Raw genomic sequence first — 20,206 nt, 5'->3', positions numbered from 1 at the left:
TGATAAAGGATTTATTCATGCAGGCCCATATGACAGAGAATGTGCATCTTCTTTTTGTTTTCATATTTTTCATATTTATATTTAATTGTGTTGTGATTTGCAGTGTTTTGTGTTGTTTCACTTTAAATTTGAAAGGAAATAGCTGAAAATTTAAATAGTTAAAAGTTAAAATGTAAATAGTTGGTTTTTGTATTATATGATTTATTTATTACATTTTATGTGGAGTGAATAAATAAAAGTATATTGACGGTGGCCCGTAGAGACAAAGGACGTACAAACTCCAAAACAATTAAAAACTCCATAGAACGTACAAAACACAACGGAAGTGCTCCAGGATGCTAGGGGCAGTGTTAGGCTTTTGTTACCTAGTGGCTACACAAGCCAGGAAGTACCAATGACCGGATTTGGTGTGTGGTAGTAACAGGTAAATGAACATTTGTTTAAATTATTTGAATATATATGAGTGCCTGTGTATAAATACACAAACAATACACATATGCTTTCAATTATGTAATTTAAGTGATCTAGGTAGCTGTTTTGGAAGTTCAGTTAACGCTACAAATGTGCTTTTTGCAGTTTGTAGTGCTTTGTCTCTAGGGGCCACCGTATATATTTATATATAAACATATATAAATAAAACCACAGGTTTGTTTTTTTTCTACATTAGTAATTCCTTTTGTGCATAATTTTATATTATTGTTAATAATAAGTTAATTAAAGCAACAAAACAACCTGAAGAGCCGGTTGGGAGTCGAAAGAGCCGGTTCTCTAAAAAGAGCCGGAAATCCCATCACTAATGTGTTACAGCAATTCTGAGAACAGCCTCACTGCTGTTGTATTTTAACCCAATCTGCTATCGTTTCCCAGACCTAACAAAGTAGTTTTGTGCCTGAACCTAGCCAAACAACTAACCACAGTAAAAGTACAGTGAACATAAACATAAATAGTTAAAAAGTTAAACTTAACATTAACCTTGGCTTCCAAGTTTCCAGTGGGGTTATTTACACTGTAGCCACCCCACCTGAATTAAGTGACCATTATTTTTTTATAACAAGTAGTTATTAAACATGGCTCTAAAATTTGCAGGCTGAAGTACTGTAAAAGGTAGCAAGCACTCAGGGCAAACCAAGGCAACTTTATATTGTTTTTGTGATTTGGTGCTATATAAATAAATATGAACTAAACTGATTAGAATTGATTAGATTCCATTCCTCTAATGTCACATGTAAAAACAACCACCTTGGCCACTGTTCTTAACAGGGTTTTGTTTCACTAGAACTACTGCTTCGCTACAGCGTATACTTACAGGATAGATTCTCGTGTAAGCTTGTTAATCTTCCAAGATGTACCTCAAAAGGTAAAGTGTTCTTTTCTGCTGATTACACTTTGTTTTCTAATCAACATGCTTTGCTCCAAAGTGGAGAAAGAAAAAGCAAAAGGTAACCTCTGCAACGTCTGCCCTTGTGTTGACACGCTTCAGTCAATCTGTAATGCCAAAAGGGTGTTTTGAGATTCTACCAACAAGGACTACGTGGCCTAGTTATGATTACCACAAAGGAGCTGACACCACAGGGCTGACACAAATACTCCTCTTGTCACCTCTTATTTACATGAGTTCCATTATGACGAGTGTGGCTATATATTACACTAACAATAAGAGATCATTACAAACGTCAAAGCAGAAATGTACAAATAGCGATTTATTTTTATATTCAAATTACACGTTTCACTATTGTATTAGTTTTTTGTTTTTTTTAAAGAACACTCATGTGTAGTTTTAAAAATGATGGGGGCACAGAGTAGAAAATGCTAGACAGGTTGATTTGATAGTTACTAATCTTTACTCTAAATAAGAGCATTAATGATTTCCATATTACATCTGGACTAGATAATTAGCTGAAGCCTTTCAAATTTGAACAACTAATAATTGAGATTCTATTTATTAAAACTAGTTAAGTTTTAGAAAACTATCTTCACGGTATGCAGTAAAAAGTAAAAACTTTGCTGGAAATATATTCAGTTTATTTTTTTGTTGTTTCACTGACATAAATTGCCCATTTGAACCCAAGCTAAAGGTAATGTTAGCAGTAAAGCTTCACACAGTAATGGTGAAACAGAGGTCATGCATGAAATGATCTGTGATCGGCGTGGATGACACGGGCTGTTCCAGTGCAGCATCGAGTATTGAGTGATGGATTACAGTGTGTGCATACTACTCTGTAATTGGCATTTACTGGGTGACCTATAACTGATTAATTAACTGTTGGTCTTACGTGGTTTCTGGACTACTTTGAAATTTTAAACCTCATTTAAAATGATTATCAATGCAAGCTTTTCTTGCAGCTTATACTTAAAAGGAAATGATAATGACAATAATTGTAATAATTTAAAATAACACACACACTGGCTTAAAATAAGAACCATTTCAAGTTTTGCTGACCTTCCGATCCACCCTGACCACCTCCCTACATATGCTTTGTTTCTCCTGTAGTTGTTGCTCCAGCCACCAGAGGGCACTGTGACAATTAAATCATCAAATGTTACCTCAAGCGAATAGCTAGAAAATAATGTGGATCACTTTTAGGAGAAAGAACACACTCAGTTATTTAAAAGCACATTTTCAAGGTCAGATGATGATGAGGCTCCTTGGAAATGCATTTGACAGCCCACGGAGGCCTGCCATATTTCCATTGCAGTGCTCCTTGGATACTGAACATATGGGAGTTGAATGGTCAGCTGGGATATGCACGCTTGCATGTACACACAAGAGTGTTTGCTGTGGTTGACAATCCGCGATGCATTTGTCATGCCAGCCAGGCCAAGCAGGCATAAAAGCCCTTTCTTCTTAATCGAGGCCCACAGGGTAACTGGGTAATACAGATGGGGCCTGTCATGCTCTTCTAAAAAGCAACACAAGGAGGAGGATGAGCAACATGAAGTGGAAGAAGAAATCATCTGGCCTGTGTGGATCACGTTTCTCGATTAAGAGGAGAAAACTGGGTTGGTAGATTCGAATAGATAGGTAGCTGTTGTACTTTCTTTCCATATTAATAAGAACATGGTTCTTCTGAACTTCATTTTTCTCTGTGGGGGGATTAAAGAGGGCAAAGAAGCTCTGACTATAGAAAAAAGAACAGCGTCATGATTATAAATGCACCATCGCACATAAATCTGCCGTGCGTTATTTGGTCATACGTCAGGTCAGCTCATGTTTTGCGAGGCTGTGCTTGTTCAAAGGCTCACTCTCACTTTCAAAGGGAGGAAAAATAAATGATTGAAGGGGGGGGGGGCTGGAAGCACTGTAATGTAGCTCTTTCCTTTTTCCAGTGATAAAGAATACTTTACTTGTCTATGTCAAGCATATCTTATGGAGAGTCTCAGTGTTGCTGTCTGCCATGATCAGCCACTGTGGTGTAAGTTAAGGACAATTCCCGTGAGGTTGTCACACTTGCTTAGTTGTAATAGATCAGCTTCCCACCCAGTGCTCCTCTTCCCCCGTTTCCTCTGTAAATGGATCTCACAGGAGGGACAGTGATGCTCACTAACACCTTGATTACCTCCAGGTGTTTCTCCCTCACAGTCCAAAGACATGCAGATCACTCAGGCTGCAGGGTACAGTACATGGCCCAGAGGTTTAAACATTTTTATTTCTGTTTTTGTCTGCTGGTGGCACACTGGCAGCATCTCCTGAAGGGCTTTCCCACTATATGCTGGAGTACTCTCTTGTTACTCTGAATTAACAATGAATACATTGTGGTTATGTATTGTCTTGTACACCTTCAGTGCCAGCTTCCTCCAAATGGACAATAAAAATTTGATTCTAAGCCTGAACTTGGGCTCGATGCCCAGTAAAGGTGCCAAAGAAAATTCAAAAGAAGCCCTCTGGGGACTTGAAAATGATTAAAAGCAAAAGATTAACATGAATACTTCTCCTCGAAGCACAAGATTCTATGTGGCCAAAATATTGTCTTCCACCAAAGAGATAATGCCATCTCGCACCGCTTCCAGTTACTTTCTATTGAACCCAGCAGCTGTAAATGTGTGTGGTAAGCCACTGAGGGATGGTACCTTATTGACTTATTGTGTACAGAGCATGCTGTGAGTTTTACAGAAAAGAGAGCCCGACTAAGCATCTTAATGAGCAAATCAGCTCTTTGTTAACAGGAAAGAGGCACATGGACCAGGCAAAAAACATGTCATTTCATGATTTTGTGTGGTGAAAGGCTCCTGTGTCTTATTGCGATTTTCCTGGACATCTTCAACTTCTGGACTCCTTTGGCTAAAGGGGTATTTGAATTATTCCTTTGAACTGAGCAAATATATCAAAGATGGAGTACACAGGAGATATATCTTAAGAGAATCCCTTTCATGCTAGGGTTCGAAATATTTATCATGAACATTACACGTTTTCAGTAACAGTATATAAAAAAAAAAAGGATTTAAAAAGTCAAACAAAAGGTGGGTGGGCTTGAGTAGGTTTGCCTCCAAGCAGTCCTTTGGCCCTTTTAAGATGTTTACATTGGCTGTAAACAACGCTAGATGGTAGGAAAAAACTCATGATGAAGCTCTGGTTTTAGACACAACTGTTTTTTAATTTAAATGGCAACAACAGCAGCCTGATTATAACTGGGGGGGATAACAAAATTAATAGTTCTTACCACCATTTTAATGATATATCAGTAATGAAGTTCAGAGCTGCAATGGGTACCTGCACCGTAGCAGCGAGCATAAATGGACGAAGCCGAGTGATGATGTCACTGAATGAAATTTTAACCTCCTATGACCTGGCGTCCACATATGTGGGCATCACATTTTGGGATGTCTAGACCAAAATAATAAATTATGTTCTACAAGGTCCTGATATCTACTTACGAGGACATCATACTGCCACTGTTCTATCGAAATTTTAAACACGTCCTCATATGTCAATCTAATTTTTCTCAGAAACAAAAAACAGGTAAAAAAAAACAAACAACTAAATCTGGAAATTCATTGTTTTCGGAGGTTAAAGGGTACCAGTGGTGGCTGAGGTCATGGTGCTATGGAAAAATATTAGAGAAAATAATATTAGAGAAAATAACCTTGGCACTTTCTTTCTTCCATTTTTTTCCCCTTCTCCAGCACTTAACAAGTTGTTTTAAATTCAACAAGTGCTTAGCAGGATCTGACACTTGGAGTGGGTGATCAAAGTTTTCATAAGCTCATCAGTGAAATGATCAAATCTGTAGGTTTCTACTGAATAACTATAGAGAAATACTACCAAACAGGATGTTTTGGAAAAAATATTATGGCCGCATACCATGGAGCACTGGAACAGAAATCCCCCACAGTGATCCAACTCCCTCCCAAAAGGCTGCCGGGTTGGAGAGGTCAGATCCTGAAACACCGGAGATGTGGTAGGTGGTGTTTTTTGGAGCAGATGCAAGAGCAGGTGTGGAAGTTTCAGATGAGGGAGCAGAAATCAACGTAGCATGGATAGAGTGAATCATGTTAAACATTTGCTTAAGGCACTGATTGGTAACACTCCTGCTGCTCACACAGAAAGCAGAGCCTGATCATGTTGGCCATGCAGCGTGCCTTGTTCAGACAGAGCTGTGCAAAGTCCATATGGCCAGATTGTTCTGTCATAGCCAAGTAAGGCAGTAATGGAGAGCTCTCTAAAGTAAGACCAAGAACTGACAGTACGCAGCTTAAAGGATCTATTAACAGGAAACTCAAGGTATACCTAGAGCCTTACCAACAGGGATTCGGGGGTCATGTAAATAGGCAAACGGACTGATTCTTATATAGCACTATTCTCCTCTCCTGGAACACTCAAAGCACTTTATACAACATGTCACATTCACACAACCACTTTCTTCTATGGTTTTTCAGTGCTTCTCAAGCTAACATTCACACACATTCATACTCGAATGGATGCACTGGACAGCAACTTGGGGTTAGTATCTTGCCTAGACTGGGGGAGCTGGGGGACCAGGGATCGAACCACTAACTGTCCAATAGATGACCTGCTCTACCTCCTGACCTACAGCCTCCCCAAGGGTCATGACTCAGGGGCCACTGTCTAGCAGAAAAGAGAGGGGAATTACTCTGTGTGATTTGAGGAATAGAAGCCTTAATGGGTCCATTGGATTTTCTAGAACAAAAGGGGTGGAAAGGTGTTTTTTCAGTGGACGTGGACCAGCTAGGAAGAAACAGGTGTTCCTGGTCCCAAAAAGTTGATTTCGTTCATCTGGAAGTAGCATTTACAGTGGGAGAAACGTTTCATCACTCTTCCAAGTGACTTTTTCAGTCTCAGCTGAATGCAAATTTCCCTGATCTTATGAACAGTACACTTGCGTAATGACTGAAACTAGCACCACTGACGAACAGTGAGGAGTGCGGTCAACCTTTCAGTGACCACTGATCAATGGTCAGTGGTCCATTGAAAGAATGCTTTTCAGAGACAGAGAAACCGGCAAATCACAAAGAAACACAGGACTCAAATGAAAACCGGATAACTGCAAACAGTCTGGTGGAAAGTGGAGCTTGAACTAATCGCTAAATGGTCACCGAATTTCTGATTATAATCAGATGCATTGGCTAAAGGACCGGAAAGCAGAAGTTTCCACCAGCAGGTGGAGCCCATGGCAGAACCTGCCCATCCGCAGCTGAAATCAAAAACATTACAGAGGGAAAGAAAACAGAGGAACCCTTGACCAGCCCAGGATCATGACATTCAGAGAGTAAATAACAAGTTTTTGCAGACACATTGGTGACTTTCATCCAAACTATGGGTGACTGTGGCAACAATCTGCCAGTGACCAAAGCAATCACAATGAGATGTTTGGTGCAGCTCCCTCTCTTTGTCACCTAGCAATTAAAAGCACCCACTTGCCAACTGATTAGAGAACACATGTTTTTACACAAAAAAATACACATTTTGGCAACAAGAGGGTGCCAGCAGATCTTGGACTGGTCTTTAGCCCTTTGTGACTTAGGCCTAACGTGCTCATAATGACGCCCTTAAAATTCAGCAGAGCAAATGTTAATCACGCTCATCATCTTGGCTTAGCGTGAGATACTATCACCATCTGCTTATCTGAAAAGCAGCAGTAAAGATGCACTCTAGCTGAGACCTATTGGAATGTCCTTAGTTAAAGCTCACACAAAATGAAAGTAGGGGCCATAAATGAAGAACATAAAATCTCTGTAACAAAATCTTACTTAATTGTTGAGGACAGCAGGTGACAGTTGTCGCAGACATTCGTTAACATGGTTAGTTATGCTGAAGGTCAGGAAATCAGATTCATTTAGGTGTACCCACTGGAAACCATGAATGCCTCCATTAAAAAACTGCCAATCTATCTAATAGGTGGTGAGGTATTTCCTCTGCAAATGAACAGTTTGAAATCCTACTAGATACAAAACAAGGGTATAACAAAAGATGAGTTGATGCATCATCTGTATAAAATTTGTATATATATCAAACGCTTCAGCACTATAATACAGTGGTGAAACTGAGCACTCCTGTAGATAAATAGAGTCAAGATATAATCGCAGAAAACATTTTCCTTGGTGTAGTAAGCTGAATTGCAGACCTCACCGAAATCTTGCTAATTTCAAAAAGTGCAACTGGCTTGTTGTCCCGCATTGTCCAGTTGGTGGAGCAGAACATGCTCTTGGACTTGAATCAACGCCTCTCGGCAGACCTTCGCCGGCTCAAACTGTTTGCGTCAGCGGGACGGTGCAGCAGGTCCCCCGGGGACAAAACACACAGATGTGCATATATTTACACACCCACATGTACTTGAATCTCTGCGACTCATATCAGCATCACGGAGCACACCAAAACCATATGACTGTGAAGAGGCTGATGATTTAACAACAGAGAAAGTCTTAAGCATCAACGAACCATAATGGAGAAAAGAGCTGAAAGTAATGTAGGCCGCGGGTTCATTAAGTGGTTCGTTCTGCAACATGTGACAACTTACATTATTAGATTACATGCAAACTGTCATCCGCTTAGTGCTCTTAATTGATAGTGTGGCTGTCTGTGGATATATAAAAAAGAGTGAAAAGAAAAGCTTCCAATTACTGCCCACTGCTTTAACTTAAGACTTTCTCCTCACTTGTCTTTTTAATCAGCTGGGGAGATTTAGCCTGAAATATATTTTCTTTGTCAGCATCAGCCTGCTTCATATTCTTTCTGTCTCAGACAATCACACCTTGAAGCTGCTCACTGAAAAAAAAAGATATTCTTGGATAGTGAGCAGTATAGCTAATCAAGGATGGGGGTTAAGCAGTGTGCCTAAAGGCACTTTTTCTTATGGAAAGAACTGGTATAAATGTGGAAATATCAAACATCATTTTTGGACTTTTACAGTCAACAACACACTGAAGCTGACTTCTAATATTCACAGCAGCAGTGGTTCAGTGTAACACTGGAAACGTTCAATACCTGTGTACCACTGTGAAAATATGGGTTTCAATATAATGTTTTTTCTTGCTTATATTTAATGTCAAATGCTTCAAATATATTTATGAAGCATGCTGTTTACATAACCAAAAACTAAACAAGCAGATGCTTTGACTCATGTCAAAGTTGCAGTTTCCATGAGCTTAGCTCCAGCAAACCCAAAATGACTTGAATCCATAACAGCTGTCAGCACTTTTATGTTTTACAGTTACTAAAGTCTGGTATTTAGAATAAAGTCAAAAATATTTATTTCTTATAAAGTTTCAAATATATATATTTTTTAACTTTCCTGATTTAAATTCAAAGTCAGTTTCTACAGTAGTAAACACTGACTTCATTATCCATCTGTGCCAAATCAAATATGCGGATCCATCCACAGCGGTGACCCTGTGGGAAATAAGAGAGCAGCTGAAAGCACCGCAGTCCTGGGCATGGATGTTTACCACAGCTATATAAAGGGGGTGACCTTTCTTGTGTACCAAATATGGCAGTGATGACAAGATGTTAAATTGCACAATAGATTGAGGCAAATGTGTGAATTATTTAACAGAGAGAATTCCCGAACAAAAGGAAAACAAACTTTAAAAAAAATATGAGTAAAACATGAAACTGCTTCTCAAATTATGGTTGAGCCTCTAAAAATTGGGAGGTGGTGTATAAAAACTACAGTAATTCCTAAATGGTGAATGCAATAATTTATTTAAACCCACTGTATTTAAAGCTGAAAATCTCCACTGTTATGGTGTTTAAAATAAATAGATTTTTTTTTTTAAATTGTGCATTTATTCAAATATTTAGGTACCCAACTGTGGATATTAAGAGGTTAGTTTGTGTACTGCTGAAAATGAAGTAGTAGGCATTAAAAGCATGTTTTGATTGTTTCATATTTTATATTCTTTATATTCAGAACTGTTTGAACTATGTGAGAATATGATGAGGACAACATCTGTGCCAAACATAGAATTCAAGAAGCGTCTAAAGTAAGAGTACAGACGCATTTCAAACTGTCCCACGTTTCAACAGATGCACGACTGAGATTCTGACAACCACACGATTCATCATAAAAACAACGTGATACCCATTTATAGGTTCAGGTACAGGATACTAAATATGGCTGAAAGAGTTTGTCTGACATTTTTTAAGTTTACAGTTCAATTCAGTTTTATTTATATAGTGCCAAATCACAACAAAGGAGTTTTTGGGAAGGAAAAACTCCTTTGTTGCAGGAAGAAACCTGCTTTAGAGCCAGGCTCAGGGAGGGGCAGCCATCTGCTGTGACTAGTTGGGAGTCGAGATGGACTATTTAAGGAAATGTTAGTTTCCTTAAGACCTACTAAAGGAATTGCATGATGTTTTTTTTTCTTTTTCGTTATTGGATAGTGGATTAGTGAAGATTATACAGGAAAGCGACGAAAGAGCACTGGAAGACAGCAGCAAAGGGCTGAGGGTAAGCTCTGTTTTAGGCATATAGCCATATGGTTCAACCAGTGTACTAAACTGGTGTCCAACATTGTGTGATTATCTGCTTGAAGCCACAATCTGTGCATATGGACAATTAAACGTCAGCTTTAATAGAACAGGCACACTTTGCTCTGTCAGTTCAGTTCTCTAATGTACTGACCTCAGAACAGCTTTCCCTTGTTCTCTCGCTGCACTTCAATGCTGCGGTCTGATAATGTGAAACACTGCAACTTTAGCCATTATTCTACTCTCACCAGGGAAATGGCTGCTGTAAGATAACACAGTGCCAGCAGACCGAGCGCAAAATGGATATAAATAATAAATGTGAGTAAAAGGAGTACAAATATGTATAAGGCATTAATTAACAGTGATAAACCGTACAAGTGATTGATGCTGGACTGTGTTACGATACCTTTCAGATATCCTGCTCATGCATTCAGTGTAAAATACTCAAAGCCAAACATTGAGCTGAATGAGCACTTTGCAGCTACTATATTGTTTGGGCCACAGGTGAAAGTACAAGTCACAGCTGTGAGCATTAAGCACCTGATACATGCTTATTATGAACTGATTTCCTTTGGTTCGCTTAATATGGTTACAGCATTAAAGTGCATTATATCAGTGACGATGTGAAGGCTAACCTTTTTACTACCTTTTTCATACTGAAACCACAAGCACTGCTCATCTTTACAATAATAGCTCCTTAATGTATCGACACATGAATCATTGCTCTGCTTGCTTTTTTGTTCCCAGCTAATAACTCCCCTCCCTACACTGCCTTGTGAACACTCACAAACCCCTGATTTTTGGCCATTAACAGCTGTTTTATAGGCTGTAAATCAGTATATGCCAGAGCCAGATTAATCTGCCAGTGAGTCCAAAATATGAAGCTACTATTGGATACCTCACAACACTAAACACGTTTCCTTTTTTTTGTCAAATGGCAAGAAACCCACTACTGCACATGTCAAATGATGATTTGTTGGTCCATTAATCAACTGATAATCATTTGTGAACAATTTTGATAACTCATTATGGTTTTTTTGCTAGCTTCTCCAACCTCCATGATAGTGACGATTTCATATGTTAAATTCCCTGGAACATTTCAATAATGTTTTAATTAAAAAGCACTGATACATTCTTAAAGATAAATCATGATCATGATCTTCCAAACAGAAAAGACAAAAGAGATGAAGGATTCCTCACAGTTTGTGTGTTTATTCAGCAGTGCAAATGTCGCGCACGGTTGGGTTTATGATTTACTAAATTGTGGTATGCAAACCTTTTTACTTTTGGTGTGAGTGAAATATGCATAAAACGATTTTCAAAATGATTTTCCCACCCTCTGCCCCTCTTTCGTATGACTGCCACACTTAATGTTACTGGGCTACAGCACTGATAATCTTATAATACCCAGTAAGAATGGATAGGACCAGTGATAGAACCTAATTTACTCAAGCACCTAAAGTACAGCTTTAATGTACTTTTTCATTATTTAAACATTTCTATGTTATACTGCTTTCTAATTGATGTGAATATTGTATTTTTGTAATATAACACTATTAAAAAAAACTTTATTTTCTGATTTTAAAATATAAACCAACTAATATATAATGATTCTGTATTATTATGGGCAAAGCTACCTAGCAGTAAAAAGGTAACTTAGTCATCCTTATCTGCAACATTAAAAGTTATATATACATTAATAAATTACTAATTAGAATTTAATAATGAAATATATACAATAGAGTACTTTAACTGCATTCACTGGACCCTCTTTAGGTACACCTATTCAACTGCTTATTAGTGCAAATAAATCAGCCAATTAAATGGCAGCAAATCAGCGCATTTAGGCATGTAGGTCCACATGTACAATATGAATCCTCCACAGATCAAACCTTTAATCTAAGGAGCTTGGAAAGAAAGTGACCGGACTTCTTTAAGGCACTTCTGCTCTCATCTGAGAAGCTTTTTCAGTTCCAAGACCAAATGGTGGACAGTTCCAGGTCCCACTATAGTGGGTCAGCAACCCTGTTAAGGGATTAAATATCCCTCTTCCCACCCCTTAAAAAAACAAAAATATAGATCCACACTACTTGTACCAGCAATACAGGCAAGTGTGGGGGATAGGGACACAGACTCATGAATAGATGGACATGTCATAAACTAATATTCATCATGCATGATGTCAACTCAAAATGATTTCTTGAACATGGCAGTGACTTCAGTGTTCTCAAATGGCCTCCACAGTTACCAGATCTCAGTCCAGAAGAGTAGTTTTGTGATCTGGAGGAACGGTAGATGAAATGAGAAGAAGCTAATTAAAATACTCACAATACACACACACACACACACACACACACACACACACACACACACACACACAACATATATATAATATTTTAATATAATTATAGAACATATATATAGGGGTGGGGGAAAAAATCGATACTGTGTAGTATCGTGATATTTTGTTTGCTAATAATGTATCGATACAGGGACAGCAGAAATCGATATTTTGTTACAAAAAAGGTTTTTGTGCTCTGACTTCAGAGCATGTTGATCCTTTTTCTGAGCAAGAATCCTGACATTCCTTCACTGTCCAAATGTGTTTAACTTTTTTTTGGCAGCAATAAACATGACAGTTTACTTATTTTAATTTAAGACATGTTTTATTTTAATTAAGTTTAAAACTTTTTTATTTAATGTAAAATTATATTTTGTTTTAATTTACTTTCAAATTCTTCAGTTGCTGAATGGGCTGCATAGTTTTCATAAATTGCATAGTTCAGAATAGCTATAATTGTACCAGATGGTTGCATTCAGTTAAGTTGGACTAGACTGTAATACAAACCGTTCAGTTTGTCAACAATAAAACTGACTGAAATGAGAGAAAGACTGAGTGTGAGACTTTGATATTAGATAAAATGAATATTGATAAAGTTTACCTTTATGTACAGAATCTGAATATTGCAAAATATTTTAAAAAATTGCAATAATATCGTATCGTGCGTTAAGTATTGTGATAATATCGTATCGTGGGATGTATGGTGATTCCCACCTCTAATATATATATTATATATTAGGGGTGCAACGATACACAAAATTCACGGTTCGGTTCGGTTCGATACTTTGGTGTCACGGTTCGATATTTTTTCGATACAAAAAAATGTTCATGCCTTTTTAATTTGTCATTTATTAAAATTATAAATATATATTTTAACTCAAAAGTACAGTTTTTAAATTTAATGTTGCTGAAACAACAAAGGATAAAAAATAAATCTATCTGATTGAGGAATCACTCATCTTTGGAAAAGAGAGTTTATTACAGAGAAATGGCTCTTTCCAAAATAAAAGCTATACTATACGCTTCTTCTGGGCTATATTCTCAGCAGCATATTAAACATATCAGGTCCCCATAAGGAGAATCATGTGCTAACGGCTGTCTAAATGACTCGGGTAAAGTTTGTAGCATGCGTGCTTGTTGTTTTTGTCTGCTTCCACTTGTCTTTGCACTAGGATGATGTCGGAGTAAATGTGCAGTCATATTCGTTGTGTTCCCACTAGTGCTGTCAGCGTTAATCTCGTTGAAATGACGTTAACGCCACAACACGGCAAATCTCCGTTAACGAGCTACCGCGGATCGCCCCGTGCATGGGGCTGGACGGCCAACACGTTAACGAGCTAACTGCGCTAACACACTAGTTCCCACCCATGTAATTGAGCATTGCGTGGCACATCCAACATACTGTTTTACTTTAGTCCATGACGCGCTTACCTTCAGGGTCATACGTCACATGAAAACCAAAATAGTTCCAAACGCCAGATCTGAATGAGGGTGGGGGAGGTTCAATTTGCCATGTTGCAAGGAGAGCTTAACTTCTGTCTCGCTAGCTTGCCCTGCGCTCAGTGAATCTGCGTTCGACTACTCCGCCTAGGCTGCACTGTCGAGCGCAGATCCACTGAGCGCTCAACACAGACAGCATCGTCAGAAGGAAAGTTGATAAAATAAATTAAAAATTTTGTATTGTTCGATACATATGCGTACCGAACCGAAACACTGATATATATATATATATATAGTTGCTCTGAACTTATCCATCAGTACATATTCTCCATCCATCCATCGATTCGCTTCTGCTTATCCTTTTCAGGGGCTGGAGCCTATCCCAGCTGTCATAGGGCAAGAAGCGGGGTACACCGTGGACAGGTCACCAGTCTGTCTCAGGGCTAACAAATAGAGACAGACAACCATTCGCACTCACATTCACTCCCAAATTCACACCTATGGGCAATTTAGATTGACCAATTAACCTATCCCCACTAACTGCATGTCTTTGGACTGCGGGAGGAAGCCGGAGTACCCGGGGAGAACCCACGCAAACACGGGGAGAACATGCAAACTCCACACAGAAAGACCCTGGCCTGATGGTGAAATTGAACTCAGGACCTTCTTGCTGTGCGGCAACAGTGCTAACCACCGTGCCTACCAGAGATGGGCAGTAACGCGTTACTGTAATCTGATTACTTTTTTCAGGTAATGAGTAAAGTAAGGGATTACTATTGCAAAAACGGTAATTCGATTACCGTTACTTTCCCGTAGGAACGCTGCGTTACTAAAACTGTGATTTTTTTGCGAGAATGTCTCATGACAGTGACGTAAGCGAGTGCGCCGTTAGTGACAACAGCTGTGTGCAGATCAACAATGGATCATATATCAGTGCGGGAGAGAGTATGAGCGTGCAGCGTTTAAAGCGTGGAAGTACTGACCTTACTTCGACTTTGATTCCATAAAAAGTGACAAAAACATTAGTGTCCGTTGTGCGTGGGAAGAAAACTTCTTTTTACAGCGAAAAACCACTAAACTTCCAAGCAAGCACCGAGTGCGCTATGACGTAATGGGAAACTCACAGAGAAACTCGCGGATTCTTCAACTGACTGCTGCGGCACACTAGCACCAGGGTAAACCTCCGCCTACCCTACTCCTGCTTTACAGGTGAAAATAGACCAACAGAACCGCTAGTCTTTGATGTTATTTATTTTCTGCTGTGTTTTACTTGCATCTATTTGAAAGAGTGAGTGTAAGCACAAAAAACCCCAAATATTTTATGTGCTGGAATGTGCAGAAAATAGGTTTAAATGTTAAACAAATTTCTTCCAGTCAGAGAATGTTGCATATAATTACATTTTTGCTTGATGCATAAAGTTAAAAGATTAAAACTAATAAAACAAGTTTTAAAAAGAGACTTTTCCATTTGATTACATTTTGTATGATGGATTATGCAGAAAAAGTAGAATTGGGCTGAAAGATCTATCGCTTTATCACCTATTCAGGTTGTAAATCGTGTTTTTAAAAAGTAACTAAGTAACTAAGTAATTAATTACTTTTGAAAATAAGTAATCAGTAAAGTAACGGGATTACTTTTTGGGGAAGTAATCAGTAATTAGTTACTGATTACTTTTTTCAAGTAACTTGACCAACACTGGTCACATCTACATCTATCTATCTATATCTATCATTATCTATGTTAATATCTAAAAATACAATAAAAACAGCGGCAGGTTCCAAATCCTTATAACATGTTGGTCACAATCCTGCAAAAAAAAAATAACTCAAACCCACTATTACACCATCTCACAGGGCTAGAGGTACAAGAGCTCTCACACGTGCTCTGTGCTTAACCTTGCAATATGTGCTGTAACCAAAACAGCTCAAACGGCACTCACACTATTGTCTAAAAGAGGCTGTGCAGTTGTTGCATTCAGTGGCCCTCAAAAGGTAGAACATTATTTTTTTGTGTGATGCAGTGAAGTGTGAAGTTTGTGTGTCCCGTCTATACGCCAGCACACAAGTGAATTGCTACAGTTTGGCAGAGAGAAGCATGGGAAACATGTACAAGCTTCTTTGAGTGGATTGAATTAAGCCATGAAAGAGATTAATCTGTTTTTATTTTTAGACACATTAAAGGGTGTGCTGACATTTTTACAAGTCTGTCTTAAAGAAAAAAAACATTTCAGATAACGACGAGTGAAATGAACAGATTTTGTTTCCTGTCCCTTAAACAGAAATAACAGAAGTGATCTCTTTATAGCCAGCATTAGCAGAAGAGGCTCTATTGGCAAAGAGCTGAATGTGATGAATGCAATCATCACAGTACTTCAAAAATTAAAAAATCAATTCTGGTTCAAACCAGTATTTAGCAATTTAATTATCGTCAGTCATTTGGTCAAGGGATCATTTAAGTAAACTTTTATTTGGCATTGATGAGTATTTTGCCAAAACTAGACTAAAATTCTACCAATTCGAAAGCTAAAGGTTCATGCTGGAATGCTAACGTGCTAATTTCTACTCACTGTTGAAGCACATTAGCAAGCCAAGTGTAACACCCTTTTCAATAGTTGGGATACAGATTTTAATAATTACATGAGTACCAATTGCTAAGGTTCGACTGCTGGAGCAAAGTGGATGAATGAGTTTGAGGAACTTTTATTCATTTGGATAATATGAATAATAACTTACATATACAATAAAAAACAATAGCATTACATAAAAGGAAAAATGGGCCCAAATAATGGAAAACAATAAACAAAACATACCTCCGGGGGATTTGACTCAGTGTCTCTAGTGTCAGCTGACACCTCTTATTTGAGTGAGTCCAGCAGTAAAGTCTCTCCTTGCAGGATGTGCAGAGGAACAATGAAATGCAGTTCTCTCCGACCACTTAAGTAGAATTTGTACATTTCAAAGTCCATCCAAAGAATTTCAATTTATTTTGAGATCATACATGTTAACGAATCCTGGAGGGGTGGCTTGCCATCTTTGGACCGGGTCATCAATGAGTCATTCATCAAAAAAATGTTCAAAACTTGTTAGAGTAACATTAAAAAAGAATCTGCTGTTTAGACATTCATACATACGTTCTTTCTTATCTTTTCTTCATACATACTAGCAACAGCAATAGCTGCTATAGCCATTAGCACATCATTGTTGATGGCTTAGCTTGTTTCTGAACAAGAATGTTGAGAAGTTAACTCACCCAGAAGAGTCCCAGCAATTAGAAAACTCTCCTCCAACTAAACAATGGTTGCCTGAAAGTTTGTTTCCATAGCTTCCTCAGCAAAATCCAACAAAAGAAGGCAAACACGTTTCTCTCTTGGGGCTCCCACTCTATATATTTCACAGATCATCAGGTTTGTGAAGTATATAGATTATATCTCATCAAAATAATTTTACTTCATAAAACTTTTTAATTAACTCAGCATTTCAACCTCACTCATAATTGAATGAAACCCTTAATAATGCTCTAGGGTTACTCAAGATTTTGCTAATTAGCATTCGGGCATTTTTCAAAGCACACATGGGAAATCAAAGTATTGTACAAACTGAAAATTTGAGCTGTTGATGCCAATAAGTGACAAGGTAGAGGTTTGCCAAAGTAGCATAGTTTGTCCGGAGTAGGATCTTAAAATCTGAAGCAAATCAGCGAGCCATGTAACAGCTGAGATACTTTACTTAAAAAATTATTCTACTCACTCAGAGTCTAAGTACCACATGAGACGTCCATCCATTCATTAATGTCTCTTAATGTCTTTAAACACTTATCCACTTCAGGGTCAGTGGGGGCTGGAGTCTATCTCAGGGGACAATGGTCAACAGGTAGGGTACACTCTCGACAGGCTGCCAGTGGTCACAGGCCTAAAAAAGAGATAAAGAAAATCATTCACACCTTTGGCCAATTTAGAATTACCACTTCACCTAACAAGCATATCTTTAGACTGTGGGAGGAAGCCCGAGCACCCAGAGAGAAATTTTCACATTTATACTGCAGGAGCCACTTCTATTATCATTGTGCATTACAGGCAAAAAATACTACTCAGTTTTCATTGAGAGCTGGTACTTCTAATACTCTTAAAACTCTTTTTTATAATCTCACTGTATCGGAAAGACTTTAGCTCATTGTTAGTGTCATCCATGCATTCTCTTCTGCTTATCTTTAGAAGGGTCACAGGTGTGCTGGACCCTAACCTAGCTTCCATAGGGCAAAAGGTGGGGTACAACCTGGTATGGTCGCGAATCTAACACAAGGCTGACACAGAGAGACAGACTGTTAGTTTGCTGTCATTTCAATGAGATTAATGCTGTTTAATTCTTGTTGGCCATTAGCTGAGGTGCTGCATTGTATCCTCCAAGGACCAGGAAAAACAAGGGGAAGTAAATATTTTTTAGACAAAAAATAGCTCTATAACTCTAGACTATTTGAATATATACATCCCTAATTTCTATATAACTAGCAGAGGTGTGACCAAGTCATTGTTTTGCAAGTCTCAAGTAAGTCTCAAGTCTTTATCCTCAAGTCACAAGTCAAGTCTCAAGTAATGTCAGGCAAGTCAGAGTCGAGTCTCAAGTCACTGGTGTAAAAGTCCGAGTAAAGTCACAAGTCTGAAACTTTGAATTTCAAGTCCTTTCGAGTCTTTAAAAAAAACAAAAAAAAAAAACGAAGAATGTTGCAGTTATATGCTAAATGTAAATATTAGACCATGTAATTTTAAAATCTGTGTTTTTTCTCAACACATGACGAAATAGTGAACTTAGAAAATATACACAAATTGTGAAATTGCACCTCTTTAAAATGCAACTCAATTAAACTTAGCTCCAAGAATAATTTTCACCGACAGTTCTGAGATAAGCTGCATGTTATTCTTGGATGCGCTTGTAGGGCCGGCTTTAAAATCGCATGACAAAAATATCATACACATAAAAAAAACTGTATCACCAACGTAGCCTGGACAACATTTTCTTGTTAGATGAAGTCATGATCTCATCGTAGCAAGAGAGAAGCACCACCTACCGTTCTTTATGCAACTTCAACTGTCAGAGAAAGTTGGAAGTTGTTCCATCTCTGTCTGTGATTCTCTTCTTGCATGTTTTGCATATTGCATTTCGGTTTTTTGTTGACTACTTCATAGTTTATGTACCTGAAAAAAATAACTCCTTGCAGCATTTTTGAGCGTTTTTTTTTTTAAATCTGGTTAATTTGATTGACTGTGCTACAGCTCACGCACACATACGTACGGAGTGTGGTTTGAATAAATGAATCAATGAATTGAATTAATGGTGCACACTTTCTATATAATATGTATGTTCAATTTTATATTTGGGGTGAAATATCAAGTCTTTTCAAGTAAACCGGTTCAAGTCCAATTCAAGTCCCAGGTCATTGGTGTAAAAGTCCAAGTCAAGTCACAAGTCTTAGAACATTTTTTCAAGTCAAGTCTAAAGTCATAAAATTAATGACTCAAGTCTGACTCGAGTCCAAGTCATGTGACTCAAGTCCACACCTCTGATAACTAGTCTAAACTAAAACATTGGGTCACTTTGTCAGACTATACGTCAGACTATACAACTTAGCTAACTGGCAAATCAGTAAATGTTAACCCTAAAATAATTTCACATCCAAAGTTATATGAATGCTTTATTTTTGTTTTGAACACATATCATAGTGTTATTTTCCTTCAAAATTTCAGCTTGTCTCAACGTCATAAATGGCCTGTTTAATGGATTCCTGAATGCTGTAAAGCTGAGAAAACAACACTGATCACTTCATTGGAGCTGAAAGAATGTGGACTACTTTTAGCTCCCACTGGTGCTTTGGTCCTTCTTTGTTCATGAGAATAGAAGCAGCATTTGGGCCCATAAATTCCCAGTTATATCAAGTTAGAACAAGCGGATAGCAGTGGTAGCCCCATGGAAAAGAATTTTTTTTTAAATTCACTTTATGTTGAAACCAGGTCACCACGTATGGAGTTAAGACGAAAATCCATAGAGAATATTGAATGAAACACAAGATTAATTTTTAATTTAACATTTGTTCACTAACATGAACCATCCATCCATGTATTTTACTTCTGCTTATTCAAAGTTGCATCCTGGTTGAAGAAACATCCTATTCCCCAGCAATCCTTTCTCAGTTTCTCTTGGAGTATCCTCAAGACACTTCTGGGTCAGATGAGGCAGTCCTGGTCTACCATTAGTCATCGCAATGGCTCTGCTGTCAAACAATCAGAGATTGTCTTCTGTTTTTTTTGTTTTTTTTAAATCATTCTACAATGCATCTTTTGTCCTCTCTTACCCCCATCACTCCAACCGGTCACGGCAGATGGCTGCCCCTCCCTGAGCCTGGTTCTGCCAGATGTTTCTTGAGGTTAAAAGGGAGCTTTTCCTTCTCACTGTTGCCAAGCACTTCCTCATTGTTGGGGTTTTTCCTCTATTATTGTAGAGTTTACCAT

At 38.1% G+C, this 20,206-nt stretch overlaps 1 protein-coding gene across 2 annotated transcripts in view; it reads left to right on the top strand.

Annotated features, from left to right (window-relative positions):
* Positions 1 to 20,206, top strand: part of LOC102310751 (gamma-aminobutyric acid receptor subunit gamma-3) — a 177,525-nt gene that overhangs the window by 48,695 nt on the left and 108,624 nt on the right. The window lies entirely within an intron of this gene.

The sequence above is a fragment of the Haplochromis burtoni genome, unplaced genomic scaffold, assembly GCF_018398535.1.
Source record: "Haplochromis burtoni strain Fernald_Lab_line unplaced genomic scaffold, NCSU_Asbu1 Contig_139, whole genome shotgun sequence".
NCBI classification, from domain to species: domain Eukaryota; kingdom Metazoa; phylum Chordata; class Actinopteri; order Cichliformes; family Cichlidae; genus Haplochromis; species Haplochromis burtoni.
The sequence above is the reverse complement of the archived record's forward strand: the minus strand, read 5'-3'. Positions and strand labels throughout refer to the sequence as shown.